Source organism: Macaca nemestrina, chromosome 2, assembly GCF_043159975.1.
Source record: "Macaca nemestrina isolate mMacNem1 chromosome 2, mMacNem.hap1, whole genome shotgun sequence".
Taxonomy (NCBI): Eukaryota; Metazoa; Chordata; class Mammalia; order Primates; family Cercopithecidae; genus Macaca; species Macaca nemestrina.
This window is the reverse complement of record NC_092126.1, coordinates 33237500-33263834: the sequence shown is the minus strand read 5'-3', so window position 1 is coordinate 33263834 and position 26335 is coordinate 33237500. Positions and strand designations below refer to the sequence as shown.

Sequence of the window (26335 nt, the reverse complement as noted above, 5' to 3'; positions counted from 1 at the left end):
TTACTGATTTCACTTTTCCTTGAACAGGACATGCTTGTTCTACCTCAGGGCCTTCGCAGTTTCTGCTAGTTTGGTTTCCTTAGATGTGTGTTTAAATATTATATCCTTCTTAAAAGGACGTTTTGTTAGCACCCTATTGAAGATAATTTCCCCTTCTCTATCCGTCTACCCCCAATCGCTCTTCTCTTCAGAGAACTTGTCTTCCTCAGATAATCTATTGTGGTAATATTTGTTTCCTTGTTTATGGTCTTTCCTCATAAAAATGTGAGTACCACAAGGGCAGATATTTGTGATTTTGCAGGCTGCACTCTGGAGTCTGGAACAGTGCCTGACCCACTGTGGTACTTGAACGAACAAGTAAATGAATGGATGTATAGAGATGAATGAATGAAAAGAGACAGGTGTCTCTGGTGTGAGGACAGAAGGACTCACAGAGAAAGTGAGACCTGAGTTTGACTTTAAAGGGTGAATAGAATTTGGTTATATATAGAAAGAAGTGGAGAAGAATTTGTTTCATGAAGATGCATGAGCAGAAACCACCATGTAAGACTCACTATTGAAGTTTTCTGTATAGTAGAGTTTACAAGAGCATCCCCTTCTAGAAAATCAAAAATAGAAAATTTGGCTCACTGGCCTGGAGAAATGGCTAGAATAAGGATATTGAACTCTCTTTATCTGTCAGCTACCATTTAGTACTCACAGCAATTCTGTGAAATTACATTATTTTTTCCACTTTACAGATGAGGAGTTGAGGCTCAGAAGCCAGACAACTTTTCTAAGGTCCTATAGTGAGAAAGTAGTACAAATGGGATTTGAACCTAAGCAGTTTTACAGTCGCAAGACTAATCAAAGTGTTTTACTGGAACCTTATGTTAAAGAAGAGTCATAGATAAGAAAAGAAACTTAGAAGTCTGGTGAAAAGTAGATACAGGGCTTCGCCCTACAAAATCCACATGGTATACGAGTCCCAAACTGAGGAATTAATGCAAAGACTGGTTTCAACCATGAAACTGCTCAGCAGCTGCAGAGGCAAAGGCAAAACTCTTTAGGGGCATTTTCACCACTTTAGGTACATAGGAATCTCTCAAACACATAAAAATAGCCACCGCTGAAGACAAGTGCAGAAAAAACTACAACTATGAAAAAAAATGAATCACTCAAAGGGAGGAGAAGCTTTCACAAAGAGGAGATGTGGCATCCAAGACCACTGGCTAATAATTCAAGACATTGCAAAACAAATTTGTGAAAAGTGCTTAAAGAGATTATAGAAAGCCATAGTGAAATAAAGGAAGAGCATAAAATAGCTGGAGCACAAAAAAGTATAAAATGAGGTATGGATTTGAAAAACAACCATAAAAATATCTATCCATGGAAAATACATTCACTGGAACTGGAATTGATTCATTAAACATTGTGTTTTATACAGAACATTTAAAACGAGAATTAGTCACCCAGAGTAAAGAAAAATAAAGACAGAAAATATAACAGGGAAGTTAAAAGCCTGGAGTGAGAACAACTGGCATGGGTCTAACAGGGATAGTGAGGGAGGAAAAAAGAGAATGAGACGCAATGTCTGAAGAGGTCATGGATGAGAATTTTCCAGAACTGAAGGAAAATACTATGAGTTCTCTTGGGTGGAACAAACTAAGACTCGAATTGAGGAGGTAAAATGAATCAACAGATGAATGAGATTTGAGGAGTAAACTTCTCATTTATATCAATAGATGCCAGAGACTAATATAAATGCTACTATAACATAGTATGAAAACCCCAATACTCATTATAATTCAAAAATGAGAGTGAAATAAAACATTAACAGAAAAAAATCTACTTCTAGATATTCACCGGAAACACTATGATTAAACCCAGAAAAGAAAATGAAGGAAGCAATGATAATAATTTGAATGTAGGTAAATCTAAGTAGGTACTGACTGTGGAAAAAAATAACCCAGGGTGTTTTAAAATAAAGTGTAGCTAAAATATTCAGTAATAAAAATGTGAAAGATGAGAGGGAAATCAAGGAAAACATATTTCTGAGTTCTCATGTTACTCAAGAAAAGTATAGGTATTTACTAAGATTAAACTGATAAATCACACACAGTATTCCAAAGGCATTATGACAAAATGCAAACCCAAACCATTATGACTTTGCAAGAAATTAAGGAAAAAATACAGTAAGTACCAATCGTAAAGGAGAGGACTGGTGAATGGAAATACATTAAAATGTTAGTGCTGACAAAAGACATCATAAATAAGAAACAAGCTACAATAAGGAGAAATATATTTAACTATGAATCAGTATGAAATCACTGACCCCAGCAGAAAGATGGACAATGAATATGAACATGAAATTCACAGCAGAGGTAATCTGAATGGTCAATAGCCACATGAAAAGATTCTTAGCCTTATCAGTAACAGGGAAATGCATATTAAAACAGTGAGATTCCATTTCCCTTCTATTAGACTGGCCAAAATGAGTTTGACAATACCAAAAGTTGATAAGGATGCAGGGAAATTAGAATTCATATACATGGCTGGTGGGAATATAATTTGATGCACTCACTTTGGGAGCAATTTGGCAATTTCTAGTAAAATTAAAGATGACCTAGCAATTTCATTTAAAGTAGATACCCTAGAGAAATTATAGTACATGTGTATAAGAGAATATATGTTCGTAAAAATTCTTAATGTTCATGCAGGAGTTAAGAAAGTAAACTGGCGTGCACACACACATACATGGGAATATTGTTCAAACATTAAATGAATAATTTAGATCTACATGCCTTCAAGAGGAATAAATCTCAAAACATAGTGAGAAAACTATTTGTAGGTTGACATGACCTACCCACAACAGGGCTCCTATCCTTGGATGAGAGGCTTAGGGAACAAGTCTCAGAAGTACAATACCATCCATGTAAAATTATCAAAACACACCAAAATATGAAGTGTTTAAGCAGAGGTACATTAAAACAAAACTTAGAACAATAAGAATCAACTTTAGAACAGTGGTCCCCGCTGGGAATGCAAAGTGGAAAATGGGAGCAGAAGGGGGGACCAAGAGGATTTCTAACTTGTCTAATATTTTATTTTGTAAAAAAGTCTGAACATTGAAAGATGTTGTTAAATCTGGGTAAGGAATAGTTATTACATTATTCACTATGCTTTTTTGTGTATTTGAAAAAAATCATAAGAAAAAAGGAATGCTAAATGATGTAATGCAAGAAGAAGGAACCAACAAAGGTCTTTAAAAAAGGAGTGTTCATATCTTATGAAAACCAGTGTGGTAGAGGGTTGGAGGGTAAGCGGGAAGCAGGTGACGAAGTGATGAAATCCATTGTTATTAAATTAGGTGGAGCACCTGTGCTTGACACCGTTTTTGCTTTTAATTCCCAAGATGTAAGGCTATGAAACAATTATTGACAGAGGCAACAAACTGCACCTGTTAGAAAATATGGTAAAATATGGCCGCTATTTCTTTGCCACTGCTCCCACTGAGAGGAAAAGTCGAATTTCCCTTGCCCTAAATCTAGGTTAGCTTTAATGACTTACTTGATCAGTAGAATGTGGCAGAAGTGATGCACTCAGGCTTTCAATGCTAGGTCATAAGAAGCCTTGGAGCTGGCATGTAGGCTCCTGAGGCACTTGCTCTGGGCCAAGTCAGCTGCCAGTAAGGAGTTCCGCTATTCTGAATCCATATTGTGAAGAAACCTAAGCTAGCTCCATGGAGAGGCTTTGTAAAGAGGTCAGGAGAGATGCCTAACCAGCTCCCAGATGATCCAGCCCTCCCAGCCCAGGTGCCAGACATGTGACTGAAAACACAGTGATGACTCTGGCCTCAGCCACTATCTCACTGAGACCCTAAGCAAGAATTACCCAGAAACCCAGTCAACCCACAGAACCATGAGAGATATTTTTAGGCCACTACTTTTTGGAATGATTTACTTTGCAAACTTAGATAACTAGTGCATAAAGTAAGATCCAGTTTTAATTCCTTGAAACACAGAATTTGAGGTGTCCACAAGTCATAGCATGGAGACATTCCACAGGCAGACGTACACATAGTATTGGAACCTTAGTGAGTCATTGTCACATTCATCAGTAAGTCACCTGCTTTGGTCAGTGTACCAGCCCGTGGGAACACAAAATCCAGCAAAGACAGCCCTGGACATCATGAAATCACAGTCTGACTGGGGACACAAGGGCCAGACCTGTGTTCACATAGATGGGCAAGCCCAAGGTAGGAGTGTAGAAGACCAGAAAAGGGGCATATGAATGAATGCCTTGGCAGGGTGGGGTGGGAGGGCACAGAAACTATTTTTCTGTAAAATGGCTGCTTTAATAAGTTCTGAAGGAAAAATAGTCAGTGTCAAGCACAGGTGCTCCCTGAGTGAATAAAGACAACAGACAATAAGGGTAGGGAGAAATATTGATAAGTGGCATAATTTCCAGGAATTTGAAGTCAATAACTAGGGAAATTGCATTGCCTTGTCAACTGCCTCATTAGGTTATTTACATATTAATCTCAGAAGGACAGAGAAAAGATCCTATCTTATTTCAAAAGCTATCAAAAGAAAATTAAAACAAAATGCAAAATATGATATGCAAATCCATGCATTTATATGTTCATCTGGCATTTTTCAAAAGTCATATTTCATCCTAAGCACACCTCCAAAATCCTCTTCCCCTGTACTGTCTATCTCTATACCAGAAAAAGGTATGGTTTTTCTTTGAGGAAAACGCATATACAGTATTTTTATAGTTTATAAATTGTTTTTTCACTATAACCACTCTATGAGGTAGACTCTGCTCTTCTTATTTTACAGATATTAACACTGAAATTCAGCAAGAATGAGTGACTCTACCAAGGCCACAAGCTGGTAAACAGCAGGATTTTGACTCAAATCAAATCATCTGCTTCTCTTTCATGGCTGCCTCTGCCTTCGAGGGGTTTCAACGGAGAAGGATAAAGCACAGGCCTATGAGACTACAAGCAGCACATTAGAAAACTCTGTGAAAAGACAGGCATGAGAGCGGGAGCTCAAGGGGGAGGCAGGTTATTCGAGCCACCTTTGATGGTAGTGATTTTGAGCCAGACTTTGTGGACAGTGTTTTGATGGAGAAAGGGAAGAGAATGTAAGCTATCTGGGCAGCAGAGCAGCACTGCTTCAGTGGGAGTGAACTAGGGGGAAAAGCTCCTACATTTTCCTTTTTATACCAGTTGTTCTCACCTGGAGATTTTCCATTCCCAGGGGACATTTGGCAATGTCTGGAGATATTTTTGATTCTTCTAGGCTGTGGGGTGCCACTGGCATCTAGTGGGTAGAGGTCAACCCACTACTGTTGTTAGTATGCTGCTAATAGGATGTTAGATGCTGCTAAACATCCTGCAATGCATAGACGAGTTCCCCAAAATAAAGAATTATGCAGCCCAAAGGTCAATAGTTGAGAAATATATAGGTTGAAAAGCCTGGACCTACACATATTTAGCACATTGAATTAGAGCTCTCTAGTGAAACAAAATCAATAGGTACAGAAAGGCAATGTGTGTGTGTGTGTCTGTGTGTGTGTGAGAGAGAGAGAGAGAGAGAGAGAGAGTGAGAGTGTGTGTATAGAGGAGGGTGCTGGAGAGCAGAGAAAGATTTCAAGAAATTGGCTCACATAATTACGAGGGTTGACAAGTCCCAAATTTGTGGAGCAGGCCAGCAGGTTGGAAATTCCAGCAGGAGTTGATGTTGCCATCTTGAGTCTGGAAGCAAAATTTCTTCTTCCTCAGGGGACCTCAGTCTTTTTCTTTAAGGCCTTCAGCTGATTGAATGAGGCCCACATACATTAGAGGGTAATCTACTGTACTTGAAATCTCCTGATTTCAATGTTAATCATATCTAAAAAACACCTTCACAGCAACATCCAAGACTGGTGTTTGACTAAACAACTGGGCCCCAGAGCCTAGCAAAGGTTAAGCACTCTAACATATTACAAGCATTTAACTTTTAAAACCCTGTGAGGCAAATTTAATCCTTGTTTTAAAGACAAAGGAAATAAAACTCAGAGAAGTAATAAAATTTCCTGGAGTTGCACAGTTAATAATACTAACAGATAACATATTTTCACCGCTTACTTTGAGCAGTGCTGTATTAACAGCTCTAGGTTGTTTATCTCATTTAATCCAATTGAGGTAGCTACTAGTATTTTTATCAACTCCATTTGGTAGAGGAGAATGCTGAGGTACAGAAAGGCGATGTAAATTTTCCAGAGCCAAACACTTTTAAGCAACAGAGCCAGGGTTTAGAGGTCAGGCAGTCTGGCTTCAGGGTCCATACCCTAATCCATGGTCCTCACACTGGAACAAGCTTCAGATGGTATTTTTATCAATTCCATTTTATAGATGAGAATGCTGAGGTACAGAAAGGTGATGTAAATTTTCCAGAGCCAAACAGTTTTTAAGCAACAGAGGCAGGGTTTCGAAGCCAGGCAGTCTGGCTTCAGAGTCCATACCCTAACCTGTGGTCCTCACACTGGAACAAGCTTCAGAATTGCCAGGAGGGCTAGACTGAAACACATATGGCTGGGCCACAGCCCCAGAGACCCTGAATCAGTAGGTCGTGGCGGGCCTAAGGATTTGCATATCAAACAATGTTCCAGGTGATGCTAATACGGAAGGGCTGAGGACCATACTTTGAGGACCATTCCTCTAAACCACTGTGCTGCCCTCTGCTGAGCAGGGGGACTAAGCTCATGCAATCTTCAAAAATTCACTGAGCCCCTGCTATATACCAGGTGTTGGAGATAAAATGACAAGGCAGTCATGGTCCTTTCCCTCACGAACTTTTCCAGGGCCAGGAGGTTAAATTCATGTCAATAGAAGAGATCTGGCTTTAATAGAGAACCTCACTAAGGGCTACAGGTGCTCCCAGTCGGGGCCCCTTCCCTGGGTGTGGATCCAGGAAAGATACTTCAGAAAAAGCAGGTGACTAAGCTGAGGAGAAGACTTGAAGGAGAAGCAGAAATCAAACAGGTGATTGTAATGAGATGAGGAAGCATGTCCAAGGCAGGGAGATCAGCATGTACCTGGAAAGGCCCAGAGGGGACAGAAAAGCTTAAGCAGTTCAGCAAGCTAAGTCACAATAGGTTGCCTGTGTCTCCTTGGAATATCATTATGCAATCTGCACAATACGTTTTCTGTGCTCCATTTCCCTCATCTGTATACTAGAGATGAAAATACCATATTTCCTGAATTCAGAGTGAACATTTCCACTCCACCCCGATTTTAAAATGCATGAAATCAGGATGTGTATTACTAGAGATTTGTAAAATGCATGAAATCAGGATGTGTATTACTAGAGATTTGTACATTTCCTGTTTTTTTTTTTTTTTTTTTTACATTTCCTGCTGTGTTTTTGTATATTTCCTGCTGTGTTTTTCCCCTCTTCGTTGAAAGCTAATGGTCAACTGATGATTTCTCAGAATTAAGAAAAGATGGAGTCATTTTGCCTTACCTATCTCCTAGGGCAAAGAGAATAAGGGGCTATCAAATGAGATTGAGGCCCAGAGTGGCTCTCAGCCCAGGCTGCACCTTGGCATCACCTGGGGATGTTGCCCAGGCTGGAGTGCAGTGGCGTGATCTCGGCTCACTGAAAGCTCCACCTCCCAGGTTTACGCCATTCTCCTGCCTCAGCCTCCCGAGTAGCTGGGACTACAGGTGCACGCCACCACGCCCGGCTAATTTTTTGTATTTTTAGTAGAGATGGGGTTTACACTGTGTTAGCCAGGACGGTTTCGATCTTCTGACCTCATGATCCACCCGCCTCGGCCTTCCAAAGTGGCGGGATTACAGGCGTGAGTCACCGCACCTGGCCTACCTGGGGAGATTTGTAAATCTACCAGTGCCTCAGTCCCATCCCTAGTGATCCTGATTTTATTGATCTGAAGTAGGAACCTGTGGGTAATTTTTCAAACCCAGGTGATTTTAATGTGTATCTGAACCTAAGAACCAATACCACCTAATTCTGCCCCAGGAGTCAGAAAACTATTGGCTGCCAGCCAAATCTGATGCTCTGCTTTGTAAAGTTTTATTGGAACACACCCACACCCACTCAGTTATGTACTATCTGTGACTGCTTTTACACTACAGTGGCACAGCTGAGTAGTTGCAGCAGAGACAGTATGACCTGCAAAGTCTAAAATGTTTATTATCTCACTCTTCACAGAAAAACTTTGCAACCCTTGCCCTATTCCGTTGCTACTTAAAGAGTGGTCCTCAAATCAGCATGATCAGCACCACTGGGAGTCAGAAATGCAGGATCACCTGTCCTACTGAATTAGAACAAGATCCCAGGTGATTTGCATGCCCTTCAAAGTTTGAAAAGCCCTGCCTCATGCCCATGTGGCCACTGCCACACTCTCTGGCAACTTTTTTGTTCCACTATCCTTGTTCCTGCTCAGTCCCCATCTCCAAGTCTTCATTGCAATGCTGTTGCCTCAAGGAGGTCCTTTCTTTCTGTCCTCATTAAGTTAGGTTCCCTCTGTGATTTTCTTCTCATAGCATCTTATTATTTTTCATAGCACATCTGAAATCTATGATTAAGCTTTTATCTGAGTGTTTATCTCTTCAGTGTCTGTCTCCTGGAAACCTCATAAGGGTTTAGGTCTCAGAGCATCAGAAACAGTGCTGAAAAATTAAAAGCACACCACGTGTTGCTTCCAAAAGGAGGGCAACAAAAAAAAAAAAAAAAAAAAAAGGAAAAGTAACATTGGAAGTAACTTGATGGGAAACAACAGATAAAGTTACTATGCTGACCATGGGCGATGCAGCCTAGAAGGTCCCAGATGATGAGTAGCTAGGTTAGGTTTAATTTCCTCTTTTTGTATTCTGCAGTAAATGATTAGTATTCAATCATACCGAAACTATGAAGTGCTTTGGTAAACCTCTGCAGAGCAAGGATCCAATTTTACCAGCTGTTCATTAAATGAAACATCCATATATATGTATCAGCAATTTAATTAGAAAGGCAGAGTGCCAAGGATGTGATCATTGCTTGGGAAAGTTACATTTCAGCCAGCTTTTGTCTTCCAAGAGAACAGAGGAGACTCTTAATTGCATTCTATTCTCCTCTCCCTCTTAATCACAGCTTGCCTCCACTGATTTTCTTCAAAGTGCCCTTGGTGGGGGACACCGAACATTTTTGAATGGCTTCCTTCTTATATTAAGATTAAGCACACCAGCTGCTCTTGCCTAAAGACCTATAGTGTCTTTCAAAACAGGACACAAATCAGATGGCTTAGGCTGACCTCTTCTGGGTCCTAGGCATAACACTCACCAATAGTGAGTTAAGATTAGTTATCTTTACTGGAGAAGAAAACAAGGTCAAAGAAGAGAAAAAATGTCATAGACTCGTGCTACCTCAACAGAGCCTCAAAGGTCATTAGAATAACTCTTGACTGCCATTGGTGAGTGCCAGGCTAAATACTAGTTATCCATTAGGAGTTTTTGAAACACATGTTGGCAACCCTTCCCTCCCCACAATAAAAGAGTATGAGGTTCACAGTGGTTCTACGGCAAGAGAAAAAGTAGCCTAAAAGAAGAATGTAGAGACATGGGTTCTAGTCTGAGGTGAGAGGCCTAAGGCCATTTCCTTAAACTCTCAGAGACCCATTTTCCTTATCTACAGAATAAGATCGTTTTAGTTTATGTATTTATCCATTCACTTATTCATGCCTTCATTCAAGTAATATTTATTAAGCATCTATCACCTGGTAGGCAGTTAGGCAGCAGGTATGCAATGAAAAGTAAAAACAGACATGTTTTTTAAAATCTCATGGAGCATATAGTCCTTTGAAACTATAAGGTACTGATTAAAGAATTATGTCAGTAAGTGTAAAGTTACAGCTGTGGTACATGTAAAAAAGAGGTTTCTCTGAAACTCCTGAGCCAATCCATCAGCAAGTCTTGTCAACAGTACTTCAAAACATATTTTAAATCTAACCACTTTGCACCAGCTGCAAACCACAACACTGCCACCGTCACTTCTTGGCTGAACTACTGAACTAACAGTACCTGACCCTTGTCCTTCTTCATAGATCCATCACACAGCAATCAGAGGGATCTCTGAACACCATACATTAGATTGGTGCCCCTATGTTCAAAATCTCTAGTGACTTCTCATCACACTTAGGCTAAATTCCAATTCCTGACACCCAGTCCATGAGGCTCTTAATGATGTGAGCCATGCCCATGTGATCTTTGATCTCATCTTTACTCTCCTTCTCATTCTCTCCACTTCAGCCACTATGGCCTGCTTGCTATTCCATGAACAAGCCAAAGTTGTTCCTGCTTGGAAGTGTCCCCTTATCTGACTTCACAAAGAGGAACTCATATTTTCCTCCCATATTCACTCAGATCTCTGCTCAAATACACCTCCCCAGGGAAGCCTCCCTGATCACCCCATCCAAAATTACCTCCCACCTTCTTCAGAGTCAGTCATTAGCTCCACAATTAATTTCTTAACTAAGGTTGCATGGAATACTACCTATAAGTCACTTATTGACTTCTCTATTATTTATATCCTCCTTGGAGCAGGGACTTTGTCTTGTTTTCCAGCACCTAGAATAGCGTTTATACATAAAAAATGCTTAATAACTATTTGTTGAATTATTATACACTGTGATGACAGATGTCACTACATAATGAGGAGAACTGATTAACGTGGAAAGTCCAGGGAAGGCTTCTTTGAGGGAATGCTGTTTGAGCTGATGAAGGAATGGTGAGAGATAACTAGCCCAAGAGGAACGTGATGTTCCAGGAAGAGAGGATAGCTCATGCAAAATTCTTGTGGCAAGAAGGAGAATGGTGTGATCAAGAAAGCAAAGGAAGTCTAGTATAAATAGAACACAGGGAGAGAAGGGAAGCATGGCACTAAATGAGACTGGAAGAGAGGAAGTGTCGGAGGGCAGAGCAAGATGGCCGAATAGGAGCAGCTCCAGTCTCCAACTCCCAGCGCCAGCGACACAGAAGACCGGTGATTTCTGCATTTTCAACTGAGGTACTGGGTTCATCTCACTGGGGAGTGCCGGACGATCGGTGCTGGTCAGCTGCTGCAGCCCGACCAGCGAGAGCTGAAGCAGGGCGAGGCATTGCCTCACCTGGGAAGCGCAAGGGGGAAGGGAGTCCCTTTTCCTAGCCAGGGGAACTGAGACACACAACACCTGGAAAATCGGGTAACTCCCACCCCAATACTGCGCTTTAAGCAAACAGGCACACCAGGAGATCATATCCCACACCTGGCCGGGAGGGTCCCACACCCAGGGAGCCTCCCTCATTGCTAGCACAGCAGTCTGTGATCTACCGGCAAGGCAGCAGTGAGGCTGGGGGAGGGGCGCCCGCCATTGCTGAGGCTTAAGTAGGTAAACAAAGCTGCTGGGAAGCTCGAACTGGGTGGAGCTCACAGCAGCTCAAGGAAACCTGCCTGTCTCTGTAGACTCCACCTCTGGGGACAGGGCACAGTAAACTAAACAAACGCAGCAGACACCTCTGCAGACGCAAACGACTCTGTCTGACAGCTTTGAAGAGAGCAGTGGATCTCCCAGCACGGAGGTTGAGATCTGAGAAGGGACAGACTCCCTGCTCAAGTGGGTCCCTGACCCCTGAGTAGCCTAACTGTGAGACATCCCCCACTAGGGGCAGTCTGACACCCCACACCTCACAGGGAGGAGTACACCCCTGAGAGGAAGCTTCCAAAGCAAGAATCAGACAGGTACACTCGCTGTTCAGAAATATTCTATCTTCTGCAGCCTCTGCTGCTGATACCCAGGCAAACAGGGTCTGGAGTGGACCTCAAGCAATCTCCAACAGACCTACAGCTGAGGGTCCTGACTGTTAGAAGGAAAACTATCAAACAGGAAGGACACCTACACCAAAACCCCATCAGTACATCACCATCATCAAAGACCAGAGGCAGATAAAACCACAAAGATGGGGAAAAAGCAGGGCAGAAAAGCTGGAAATTCAAAAAATAAGAGCGCATCTCCCCCGGCAAAGGAGCGCAGCTCATCGCCAGCAACGGATCAAAGCTGGACGGAGAATGACTTTGACGAGATGAGAGAAGAAGGCTTCAGTCCATCAAATTTCTCAGAGCTAAAGGAGGAATTACGTACCCAGCGCAAAGAAACTCAAAATCTTGAAAAAAAAGTGGAAGAATTGATGGCTAGAGTAATTAATGCAGAGAAGGTCCTAAACGAAATGAAAGAGATGAAAACCATGACACGAGAAATACGTGACAAATGCACAAGCTTCAGTAACCGACTCGATCAACTGGAAGAAAGAGTATCAGCGATTGAGGATCAAATGAATGAAATGAAGTGAGAAGAGAAACAAAAAGAAAAAAGAAGAAAAAGAAATGAACAAAGCCTGCAAGAAGTATGGGATTATGTAAAAAGACCAAATCTACGTCTGATTGGGGTGCCTGAAAGTGAGGGGGAAAATGGAACCAAGTTGGAAAACACTCTTCAGGATATCATCCAGGAGAACTTCCCCAACCTAGTAGGGCAGGCCAACATTCAAATCCAGGAAATACAGAGAACGCCACAAAGATACTCCTCGAGAAGAGCAACTCCAAGACACATAATTGCCAGATTCACCAAAGTTGAAATGAAGGAAAAAATCTTAAGGGCAGCCAGAGAGAAAGGTCGGGTTACCCACAAAGGGAAGCCCATCAGACTAACAGCAGATCTCTCAGCAGAAACTCTACAAGCCAGAAGAGAGTGGGGGCCAATATTCAACATTCTTAAAGAAAAGAATTTTCAACCCAGAATTTCATATCCAGCCAAACTAAGTTTCCTAAGTGAAGGAGAAATAAAATCCTTTACAGATAAGCAAATGCTTAGAGATTTTGTCACGACTAGGCCTGCCTTACAAGAGACCCTGAAGGAAGCACTAAACATGGAAAGGAACAACCGGTACCAGCCATTGCAAAAGCATGCCAAAATGTAAAGACTATTGAGGCTAGGAAGAAACTGCATCAACTAACGAGCAAAATAACCAGTTAATATCATAATGGCAGGATCAAGTTCACACATAACAATATTAACCTTAAATGTAAATGGACTAAATGCTCCAATTAAAAGACACAGATTGGCAAACTGGATAAAGAGTCAAGACCCATCAGTCTGCTGTATTCAGGAGACCCATCTCACACGCAGAGACATACATAGGCTCAAAATAAAGGGATGGAGGAAGATTTACCAAGCAAATGGAGAACAAAAAAAAGCGGGGGTTGCAATACTAGTCTCTGATAAAACAGACTTTAAACCATCAAAGATCAAAAGAGACAAAGAAGGCCATTACATAATGGTAAAGGGATCAATTCAACAGGAAGAGCTAACTATCCTAAATATATATGCACCCAATACAGGAGCACCCAGATTCATAAAGCAAGTCCTTAGAGACTTACAAAGAGACTTAGACTCCCATACAATAATAATGGGAGACTTCAACACTCCACTGACACTCCACTGTCAACATTAGACAGATCAACGAGACAGAAAGTTAACAAGGATATCCAGGAATTGAACTCATCTCTGCAGCAAGCAGACCTAATAGACATCTATAGAACTCTCCACCCCAAATCAACAGAATATACATTCTTCTCAGCACCACATCATACTTACTCCAAAATTGACCACGTAATTGGAAGTAAAGCACTCCTCAGCAAATGTACAAGAACAGAAATTATAACAAACTGTCTCTCAGACCACAGTGCAATCAAACTAGAACTCAGGACTAAGAAACTCAATCAAAACCGCTCAACTACATGGAAACTGAACAACCTGCTCCTGAATGACTACTGGGTACAGAACGAAATGAAGGCAGAAATAAAGATGTTCTTTGAAACCAATGAGAACAAAGATACAACATACTAGAATCTCTGGGACACATTTAAAGCAGTGTGTAGAGGGAAATTTATAGCACTAAATGCCCACAAGAGAAAGCAGGAAAGATCTAAAATTGACACTCTAACATTGCAATTAAAAGAACTAGAGAAGTAAGAGCAAACACATTCGAAAGCTAGCAGAAGGCAAGAAATAACTAAGATCAGAGCAGAACTGAAGGAGATAGAGACACAAAAAACTCTCCAAAAAATCAATGAATCCAGGAGTTGGTTTTTTGAAAAGATCAACAAAATTGACAGACCACTAGCAAGACTAATAAAGAAGAAAAGAGAGAAGAATCAAATCGACGCAATTAAAAACGATAAAGGGGATATCACCACCGACCCCACAGAAATACAAACTACCATCAGAGAATACTATAAACACCTCTACGCAAATAAACTGGAAAATCTAGAAGAAATGGATAATTTCCTGGACACTTACACTCTTCCAAGACTAAACCAGGAAGAAGTTGAATCCCTGAATAGACCAATAGCAGGCTCTGAAATTGAGGCAACAATTAATAGCCTACCAACCAAAAAAAGTCCAGGACCAGATGGATTCACAGCTGAATTCTACCAGAGGTACAAGGAGGAGTTGGTACCATTCCTTCTGAAACTATTCCAATCAATAGAAAAAGAGGGAATCCTCCCTAACTCATTTTATGAGGCCAACATCATCCTGATACCAAAGCCTGGCAGAGACACAACAAAAAAAGAGAATTTTAGACCAATATCCCTGATGAACATCGATGCAAAAATCCTCAATAAAATACTGGCAAACCGGATTCAGCAACACATCAAAAAGCTTATCCACCATGATCAAGTGGGCTTCATCCCTGGGATGCAAGGCTGGTTCAACACTCACAAATCAATAAACATAATCCAGCATATAAACAGAACCAAAGACAAGAACCACATGATTATCTCAATTGATGCAGAAAAGGCTTTTGACAAAATTCAACAGCCCTTCATGCTAAAAACTCTCAATAAATTCGGTATTGATGGAACGTACCTCAAAATAATAACAGCTATTTATGACAAACCCACAGCCAATATCATACTGAATGGGCAAAAACTGGAAAAATTCCCTTTGAAAACTGGCACAAGACAGAGATGCCCTCTCTCACCACTCCTATTCAACATAGTGTTGGAAGTTCTGGCTAGGGCAATCAGGCAAGAGAAAGAAATCAAGGGTATTCAGTTAGGAAAAGAAGAAGTCAAATTGTCCCTGTTTGCAGATGACATGATTGTATATTTAGAAAACCCCATTGTCTCAGCCCAAAATCTCCTTAAGCTGATAAGCAACTTCAGCAAAGTCTCAGGATACAAAATTAATGTGCAAAAATCACAAGCATTCTTATACACCAGTAACAGACAAACAGAGAGCCAAATCAGGAATGAACTTCCATTCACAATTGCTTCAAAGAGAATCAAATAGCTAGGAATCCAACTTACAAGGGATGTAAAGGACCTCTTCAAGGAGAACTACAAACCACTGCTCAGTGAAATAAAAGAGGACACAAACAAATGGAAGAACATACCATGCTCATGGATAGGAAGAATCAATATCGTGAAAATGGCCTTACTGCCCAAGGTAATTTATAGATTCAATGCCATCCCCATCAAGCTACCAATGAGTTTCTTCACAGAATTGGAAAAAACTGCTTTAAAGTTCATATGGAACCAAAAAAGAGCCCGCATCTCCAAGACAATCCTAAGTCAAAAGAACAAAGCTGGAGGCATCACGCTACCTGACTTCAAACTATACTACAGGGCTACAGTAACCAAAACAGCATGGTACTGGTACCAAAACAGAGATATAGACCAATGGAACAGAACAGAGTCCTCAGAAATAATACCACACATCTACAGCCATTTGATCTTTGACAAACCTGAGAGAAACAAGAAATGGGGAAAGGATTCCCTATTTAATAAATGGTGCTGGGAAAATTGGCTAGCCATAAGTAGAAAGCTGAAACTGGATCCTTTCCTTATTCCTTATACGAAAATTAATTCAAGATGGATTAGAGACTTAAATGTTAGACCTAATACCATAAAAATCCTAGAGGAAAACCTAGGTAGTACCATTCAGGACATAGGCATGGGCAAAGACTTCATGTCTAAAACACCAAAAGCAACGGCAGCAAAAGCCAAAATTGACAAATGGGATCTCATTAAACTAAAGAGCTTCTGCACAGCAAAAGAAACTACCATCAGAGTGAACAGGCAACCTACAGAATGGGAGAAAATTTTTGCAATCTACTCATCTGACAAAGGGCTAATATCCAGAACCTACAAAGAACTCAAACAAATTTACAAGAAAAAAACAAACAACCCCATCAAAAAGTGGGCAAAGGATATGAACAGACATTTCTCAAAAGAAGACATTCATACAGCCAACAGACACATGAAAAAATGCTCATCATCACTGGCCATCAGAGAAATGCAAATCAAAACCACAATGAGATACCATCTCACACCAGTTAGAATGGCGATCATTAAAAAGTCAGGAAACAACAGGTGCTGGAGAGGATGTGGAGAAATAGGAACACTTTTACACTGTTGGTGGGATTGTAAACTAGTTCAACCATTTTGGAAAACAGTATGGCGATTCCTCAAGGATCTAGAACTAGATGTACCATATGACCCAGCCATCCCATTACTGGGTATATACCCAAAGGATTATAAATTATGCTGCTATAAAGACACATGCACACGTATGTTTATTGCAGCACTATTCACAATAGCAAAGACTTGGAATCAACCCAAATGTCCATCAGTGACAGACTGGATTAAGAAAATGTGGCACATATACACCATGGAATACTATGCAGCCATAAAAAAGGATGAGTTTGAGTCCTTTGTAGGGACTTGGATGCAGCTGGAATCCATCATTCTTAGCAAACTATCACAAGAACAGAAAACCAAACACCACATGTTCTCACTCATAGGTGGGAACTGAACAATGAGATCACTCGGACTCAGGAAGGGGAACATCACACACCAGGGCCTATCATGGGGAGGGGGGAGGGGGGAGGGGGGAGGGATTGCATTGGGAGTTATACCTGATGTAAATGACGAGTTGATGGGTGCAGCACAGCAACATGGCACAAGTATACATATGTAACAAACCTGCACGTTATGCACATGTACCCTACAACTTAAAGTATAATAATAATAAATAAATTAAAAAAAAATTAAAATTAAAATTAAAATTAAAAAAAAAAAAAAAAAAAAAAAAAAGAGAGGAAGTGTCCAGGCCATTCACAGCTTTGCAGGACCTACTCATGATTTCTATCTTTTTCCCAAGATCAACAAGAATTCATGAAAAGATTTTAATTGTGGGAGAGCATAGAGGAATAACCAATCACTTTTGCTTAAAAAATACTTGAAACAATTCGTAAGATCCATTTCTGCTCGGAAATTCTAGGATTTTATAAAAAGTCAAACAGCAAAAAAATGAGAATGGACTTTTGAAAATATTTACCAAAGTCAATTTCAATGACAGAATCCAAGCCACTGAGTGACTTCTCAAACATCACCACTTTGAGACTTCATGTTCACAATGTTAGCAGTCTCCCTTTTTTCCCTTCTTCTAAAAAAATACTGAGTCAAAATTTCCTCTTACCATGAAAAATATGACTTCTGAGCTATGATTCTGAGCATCCAGGGATCTAAATTTTAACTACATTAGAAGTTTCTAGACTTTTGAAGCACACATTTTCCAGATTAACTGGCAGAATATACAAGTAGCAGTGTCAAGGCCTGAGTTTTAACCACATCCAGAATTCAAATATCTTTCATTGGCCAGCTGTGATCTTGAGCAATTGATGAACCTTGAAATCTTGGACTCCCATTTGTGGAAACAGGATAATGGGCTGTTGTCCTGGATTAAATGTGATAATGTATAGAATAAGTTTAATAAGTGCTGAGTTCATTGATGTAGAAAATTTCTGGATTGGAGTATTCAAAGACCCACCTTTTGAAGAGCTGAAGTCATTCATCTCTTTTTCCCTAGGGTGGTTCTATCCCAGCCCAAAATTGCTTAATGGCTGCAGCTAGTGGCATGACTTCAGCTCTGCATCCACAGCACATATCTCCTTTGTCAAGGGGGAGTTTAGCAGGGATGGAAGGCGTGGAATCATGCAATTGGTGCCCAGCACACTGCCCAACTTAATAACTTTTGCTACTGCTGATTGAGATGATATAGGAACATCTATTGCCTAATTGCTGCTTTCTCCATGAAGAAATTTAAAGACTGGATAGATCACTGAGAAATAAAATAAACAGATAAATAAAGTCCTTCATGCTTTTGGAAGTAAAAAGGCAACTACTTAAAGAATTTTGCAGCTAAGAATACATATTTATGAATTTATCTATTCAAGCCTATCCAAGAAAATGAGGTGGGACTCCAACATAGACAACACCATATTTTTCTGAGTATACTGACTGTTACTTACAAGTGACTATGTATTTCCAAATTGCTAGGATATATAGAAACAAAAGGAATTTACACACTTTGCATGTTTAGGGTGGGGTAGGGCACCTCTGGCTCAGTGAACTTGAAAACTGTTTTGCTGTGGACTATTAGGTAAGTGTGCCAAAGCAGTAACTTACCAAATACCCAAAAGCCCTTAAAATGTGCAGACAGCTCCCTGAGGTGGTATTATCCCAGTTGCCACCCAGTTATGTACTAAATTCACTCACCCTACTAAAAGCTAAAAATTCTCTGCCTTCATTATTCACCAGTGCAAGCTCAGGAACTTGTTTAGTGCTTGCCTCCACCCAGTTACATTGCCTCTAAATGTGCATTTTGGTTCCTGAGCATTTTGATGACAGTTCCCTGGAGGCTCAAAGATTAGGTGCTTAATGGTGCCATTTCGGGTTGATGACAGTAATCGTGGAGAAGGGAAAAAAAACCCCAAGGAGGAGCAGGGAATAACTTTTAAGGCAAAACTCTTGGAAAAAAATATCAGTTTAGAAATTGGACTCATGGCATTAATCCAGGGAATGCAGACATTGAAACTCAAGGAGAAAGACTGTTTAGAAGAAACTGTGAGGTAATTAGATGCCATTGTATGTTGTTATATCGCTTGCATTTCCAAAAACACACCTCTTGAAATGTTTAAAAAGACCTTTTAGCTTTTCGCTAAACGATACTTTCCTCGCTCTGGGTTCCTCCCAGAGCTGCTACATCAAAGTGCCCCTTTAACTTACACCTTCTGGGATGTAGCCTTTACTGTCTCAAAACATCAAGAGGCAAGGCAAGCCTAGTTCTACCTTGCTGAATCCAAAATAACTACTATTTATTGAGCACCAACTGAGGTGTCAGGAACCCCAGATCCATAATTTCATCAACTCTTTTCAGTCACCCCGTGCTTGAATATTATTTCCACTTTGATGAGCAAGCTGAAGTTAGATAAGTTAGGTGACTTGCCCATGGTCATCAGCTAGTAAGGAACCTGATTTTGGCTCATTATTCACACACAGATACTTCAGTAGCTGGCACTGAAAGCAACCTGGTGAACATGAAAGACTAAGAAATACAGCTTTTAGTGGGAGAGCGATATGGCTTAGGAAGCCCAGGCTATTGTGGGGATCCAGGGAAGGGCACCTTTCCTAGTAAGGGGGTCCAGTAATGTTTTTTCTCAAGGAATGAACATAGTAGGTAAGTTCCAAAGGGAGAGAAGCAGTTAGCCAGGTTTAGAGTCTGGAGAATATGGTTCTAGGTAGAAGAAATTCCAAAATGCAAGTGGCAGGAGGTGGGAGAGAGCAAAGTCTCCCTAAAGAACTAGAGGACTGGGAGTAGTGGGAACAAAATAAGAAGGCATGATGCAGGAGAGGCAGTTAAGGTGGAGTGGCGGGAGGATTTTCAACCAGGATAAGGATTTTGGATTTTATCTAAAGCCATTGGAGCATTTTAACCAGAGAAAAGTGTGAGCAGATGTTTTTGGGCTGGAGTGTGGAGAATGCTAGAAGAGAGGCATGACTAGATGCTGGAAGGGGCACTAGGAGGCCGGTGCTAAGTGAAATAGATGACGGTGTTTTGGAAATGCAGTGATGACAAGGAGAATGGAGAGAAGTTTGTAGAGTTTGTTAGGAAATTAAATTTGTAAGACTTGGAGACTGATGAGATGGGATTGTTAATGAAGAGAGGACAGATCCTTAAGGCTATTTCAAAGTTTTCTGATGGGGCCACTGGGTTGCGCCATTCACAGGAAGAAGGGAGAGTTTGGGGTAAGATAAAGAGTACCATTTGGGATTTGTTGGATTTGTGGTGCAAATAAATTTTCAAGTGCCTTGTGGGCAGTCAGATATCTGGACTGGACTTCTCAGGAGAGGTCTGGCATGGTGGTATAGATTAGAAAATCACTGATAAATAAACAGTGACCCAACCTGTGGCGGGGACAGGAACACCCAGCAGGAAAATAAAGGGTCCAGCCTTATCTTCACTGAGCATGTGTTCGAACCACTTTCCAGAACCTCTCTCCATAACATGAGCAGAATGTGTTCTTTGTGCTATTTCTCTAATTATGAGATCACACCAAGGCCTCATTGTTCTGGAGTCACACCAAATCTTCACTGATATCTCCCTCCATGTCCCATGACAGTTTCCAAAAAGGTGATGAGAATATAGGATCCAGTTATATGACAGTTTCCAAAAAGGTGATGAGAATATAGGATCCAGTTATGACCAATAAGACATAAATGAAACAAGACACCAAGACACCAATGCAACAGTATTAGCTACAGACAAAATTCTGTTCTCCACTGTGGAAAGCAAGAATTCCATTCATGATTTACTTTTTGGCTAGAATGGCAGCTCTAGTCCACTTGGCTAAGTATAAGCTATACTTAGTTTACCGCAGTGTAACCTATACGGCATTTACTGAAATAGCCAAAAAGTTTATGGTAGACTGGGTTCTCCCAAAAGCAGACCCTGGACAAGAATTCATACATTAGTTTATTTGGGAGGTGATTCCTGGTAAAGGAGTGAAGACGTGAGACAGAGAAGGGAAAAAAGTCAATGTTAATGAGCAGGTAGGTTACCACTATGGGCAGCTGGAGCTCGGTTCCATTGGGTACCTCTGGAGTGATGTATGGCTCCTATCTCAAAAGTTGCCTCACATAAGATGTGAGAAAGTGGGTTATTTACTCACCAGCTTTCATATGTTATTGGTTAAGGTATTGCTCCAGGGGTGTTTACTCCCAGACCCGTCTGGCCTACCCCACATGGGTCAGGCAGGCTTCCAAGACCCAATAAAGCCCTCAGACAGAGTCACAGTGCTTGAAGTAAGAAGCCTCCAGCATGCACTGAAAGAATGAACGCAGTGGGAAAATGTGGGCAGGGCCCTCACACCATCTGTAGCCAGCAGAGAGGAGAAAAGCCTGGACATAGAGGGAATCTGCTATAGTGTATAACATCATCTTCTTCACATTAAAGTTTCTAGCTGTCCCAGAGAAAATGTGAAAGTAAACGAGATTATAAAGGTAACTATACATGCTGGCTTAGGGTGAGGTAGGGGTACGAAAATATGGTACACAGACCATTTGACATATTGTGGGATTTTTTTCATAACAAACAGTAATAGCCAAATATGACTGTGACTTGCTTATGATCTTCAAAGTTCTATTGTATTTGGATGCATATAATGGAGAATTTTAGTCAGAATTTCTTACCAAACATTAATCAAGTTGTTTTTAACAGACTAAATAAGTGATTAGCTTATGGTTTTTCAAGCCAACACAAATGCCTTTGCCAACTAACTCTGGCAAAATCTTTCCCCTCTAAAGTGTAGGATACAGTACTTACAGCAATACAAAAATATTTCAGAGTCGAATCAATGTTCACATCCTTAACTGTAAATGGTTTTAAAAGGGTTACATGTATATTTATTTGTGCCTTTGTGACTTAAGGAGAATATTGAGGTTTACGTTTGCAAGACTAAGTTGGTTTGTATATTCTAGTCTTCTCTCCTCTCTACCAGTTGAGCATTTGGGGAAAAATTTTCTCATCATTCCAAAATTAAATGAGTACATCTCCTTAGACTTGTTCTTTGGGACTGTTAAATGTATTAGTTTTTAGGGTTATGTTAGTCAATCAAAACAGCTCATAAGGATAAGATTTAGAGTCAGTAATGATAGACCAGGTGTTTTTTGTTTTAGTAAGACTGAACTTCAGAAGTAGTGACACAAAGCTGATACTGCCTCCTTTATCTTGTCCTGAGATTTTTCATGTTAGGGATTTTCCCCGAGATTTTGCATTTTATTGGATTTTCTAAGTGCAACTGCTCCAGCTTCACATGAGAAGCATAATTTAGCCAGAATTTTGAAATTTTAAGTCCTTCACTTACCAAATATTACTGAATACCTACTAAGTGCCAGGTATTGTAGGAAGCATTAGGGATACAAGAGACACAAAAGATCTCTTCTTCTGCATATGACTTATGTTAGCTAATGGTATCTATTTTTATGTGGTAATCTCCTCTAAATTTCCATGCCAAGGCCTTGGGGTCACCTCAAGAAAAAACCAGTTTTGGAAGGAGGACGCGGAAACAGAAGAGGAAGTGAGACTAAGACTCGATTATTGTTTCATTTAGAAAGTTCGGCCTTTAGTCAATCACTGTTTTCTAAAGGATCACTTACGCCTTTTAAATTCCTTTGAAAAACTTAGCGTTGCTTTTGGTAACTGCTTTAAAATTCAGAAAATCTAAATATAATACTCTTTTGCTGAAAGTAGAAAGTCATTTTTATTACCACAAAAGCATTAGCTGAAGAAATTAAAACACTGAGTGCACTTTTAAAAGCCTCCTACCCGCAGGCGTAATTTGACTCTCAGGGAAAGGTCTCCTCGAACGCTAAAGCCTAAGATAGGAAGAAATTTGTAGTAAAAGCAGAACAGCCGCAACCCCCAAACATCTCTTCCAGGATAGCAGCGTGCCTGAGTGACAGGCCCTAAATGAGCTCCATGATCTCTACAAACTGGAACACTTCCAGGGAGATTACAGTGTTTGGCGGATCATTCGTTTCTATTAATCATGTATTACACTCCATGGAAACCAAGTATTTCAGTGAGGTCAGAACACAGGATAAAATTGGGCTCGATATTAACTAAATTATTAGAAAAAAGTCTATTTGCCTGATCTAATGATGATGATGGCTTTACCACCACCATCGCCATCACCATTGTCCTCATTTATTGAGCACCTGTGCTTGGCATTTTACAAAGATCTTGTTTTTTTCCCATACACCCCTGTGAGGTAGGTAGATATCACTGCCCCATGTGACAGGTGACAAGAATAAGACTCAGGTAACTGCATTGTTTGAGTTTGTCTGTAACTTGAATCTAGACCTGTTGGAGAACAAAGCTAATCCACTTCCTTCTTTAACGACAATAAGGTCAGCAAAGGAAAAAAAAAAACAATTTTGGCCAACAATCACCCTGGAAAAGTCATATTCATGATTCTTTTAGAAGCATAAGAAACATAGAAAAGCTAATCTTCCTACTTACTTCTTAGGACTGTAGGAATGAGCGTTCTTAAATCACAACACATAATCATTAGTTTAGATCACTTTTATATATTTGCAGGGGGTCTGGCTCACAAACCCATATTTCTGAGAAATTCCAGGGTCAGGGGATATTTACTGACAGGGAAGTTCGTTTTAGTCATTTTTAAGACCATTATATTAGTGGGACTTTATAGTGTACTAAGTATAGAGATTAATAAATAATGCACCAATTTTATTCATAATTTTTACAACCTGATCTTCATTTGGTGACTTAATTAGATGCTCTTAGTACTGTCTATACAAATAAATAAATATTTTCTGCAAAATATTCAAAATACTGAAACTTTCTAAAATTCAGACTATCTGAAGGGAATGGAAAGACTGAAAATTGCAAGTATTTTATATTTAACAATAGTATTTCCGGAGAATTGGTTCACAAAAAATTCAGCAAAATTAAATTTTTTTAATTACTAAAATATAAAAGCCCAAAGATGATTCTCCCATGAATGCTTAACCTGACATCTTTAATGAACATTATACAATTTGATTTCACATGGCACAACATCCAAAACACACCTTCTTTTGAGGCACGGTATTTTTTGTTTTTTGTTTTTTCTCCTTTTTTTCTTCTCTGCATTTCTAATATTTTGGGATAAAATGAGGGAGAAATTGCTGTAATCACAGCACTTTGGGAGGCTGAGGTGGGCGGATCACCTGAGGTCAGGAGTTCGAGACCAGCCTGACCAACATGGAGAAACCCTGTCTCTACTAAAAATACAAAATTAGCCAGGCGTGGTGGCACATGCCTGTAATCCCAGCTACTCGGGAGGCTGAGGCAGGAGAATCGTTTGAACCCGGGAGGCGGAGGTTGCAATGAGACGGGATGGCGCCATTGCACTCCAGCCTGGGCAACAAGAGCAAAACTCCATCTCAAAATAAATAAATAAATAAATACGGAGAAATTAATTGACAACTTCTTTTATAAAGAAAAGAACTATTAAGGCTGTGTATTTTTAAGAACATTATTTAGAAGTTTCAGGATTTTTATGTGACTTCCTCTATGAAGACACTGAACAATAAATTTAACATTGAGCATTTTATATTAAAATACTACTCATTAAATAGATTAGTTTAGAAAAAGTAACATTACTGCTGAATTCTGTAACTATAGAATTCTTAACAGAAGACTTCTGATATCCTTCCTGTCACAAGTGTTACGAGTTTTACTGTCTCAGATATTCCTTATCACCATCACCACCCCTCTCTCCTATCACTCCCACAGCCATCCACTGACAAAGGTCCTCTTTAAATAGATCCACAGAGTAGACTTTTAACAGAGGAATGAGAAATCCTTGTCACAAAAGGACAAAAAAAAGAAAAGAAAATCACCGTCTAGTTTTAGTATTTTTTTTCCTCTTCCAGCCTGCCTTCTCTCCTCTTCAAAATTCTTTGCACGGTTGATATTGAGTCAGGTAGTTAGGGTTCCACTCAGAGCAGAATGTTTCTGGGAATTGAGAAAAGGGTGCATTTTCTCTGCTTTCCTTCCTCCCCTCATCCAGCAATAAAAACCCAACTTTCTTTAATAAATTTGGGTTAAGTGCAAGAACAAAAGTACAGGCTGGGAATGTACAGGCTTGGGAGTGACTTTTCCTGACTCACCCTGATTAACTCCATTCATTTGTTTCCGCGAGTGATCCACTGTACATGCCAGTCGCCAGGCCCTGTGCAGTAAGGACACAGTGTTGGGTGAGGCACCTCTCAGGAGGCGCCCTGGTGTGCGGTGGGAGACGCAGAGGTGGGAGCAGAGAATGACAAGAGTGTGCTGTGGGTTCTTCAACAGTCGGATGCGGAAAATCTAAAAGAAAGACGAGGTGAAGGCAGCTACTCTTGTTTGGAGGAAGAGAAAAGACAAAGAAGGAGATTTTGAGCTTCTGAAATTCACTTATTTCCTTCCACGGCAGTCTTTCTCATGCAGCCTCCTCTATTCTGGCCGGTCACTCCCATCCAACTACTGATCACTTATAAACCTAGTTTTGGCTCTTGCTGTCCCAGCGTCGGCTCCTGGACTTACCTTGGGGAAACTTCCATGCAGCCCCCAGCCCTGCACTTCCCAAGCCCCGGGCGGACTTCCTCTGGACGCGCACCGCGCGGGCTGAGCGCACCGCCAGGAGCGCAACGTTTGGTGCCGTCTGCCGCGCGCAGGGAGACCGTGGAGACCTCGGAACCGTGGAAGGGACGGGCAGCGGCGTGGGAAGCCTCTTGACTCCCGTGTCCCGCAGGCAATCGGGTGGCAGCTCCCACTCCCCTCGCCGACATATAAACGCTTCTCCCCGCCCCGGGCCCGACCCTTCCCCGCCCCGGCGGCCCCGGGCCCAGCGCACGTCCCCAGGGAGGGGGGCGCAGCCTTAGGGAGGTGACGGAAGCGGGACTGGAGAGATTACGAGGGCTGTTACTGTTCCACCGGCTTCTCCCCTCTTGAAACTCCCGACCGTGGGAGAAAAAAAGAGGGGAAGTTGGGGCGTTCATGGTTCGCGCCTTCTCTGCGCCTGGAAGATAGGCAGGGAGTGCAGATCCGAGGGGCACGGAAGGCAGTAGCTCTGCTCCTGTTAGAACTGTTGTTCTTTGGCGGCTTTGCCTGTATTCTGGGGTCTTCTGGCAGAAGACAGGGTCTAGCAAGGGAGCCAGAGAGAGTCTTTGGGTGGTAGGAACTCCTCTCTTTTCCGTGGGAATGGAGACCCTGAGATTAAGGTCCAGAGCCACCATCTCATCCCATCCTCCACGCCCCGCTACCTCCCCAGTTTCCCTACTGTCCCGTCCGAATTCAGGAGTCCCATGGAGAATATCCTTGACTCTTTGTCTACTGACCTTCTTCTCTTCTCGCTATCTGTCCATTCACTCAT

General features: G+C 41.0%; 1 protein-coding gene across 2 annotated transcripts in view; it reads right to left on the bottom strand.

The window, feature by feature from the left end:
• LOC105490394 (collagen type VI alpha 6 chain) overlaps positions 1–25735 on the bottom strand; it is a 162148-nt gene extending 136413 nt beyond the window's left edge. Inside the window, exons 1-3 of one of the 2 annotated variants that reach the window (XM_011755938.3) lie at positions 25507–25733; positions 25095–25290; positions 24825–24939 (exon numbers count right to left, since the gene is read on the bottom strand). The gene's annotated coding sequence lies outside the window, so the exon portion shown is untranslated. Of the gene's footprint in view, positions 1–24824; positions 24940–25094; positions 25291–25506 lie in introns of both variants that reach the window. The other variant, XM_071090894.1, reaches the window with a different exon arrangement.
• Between the last annotated feature and the right edge of the window lie 600 nt (positions 25736–26335).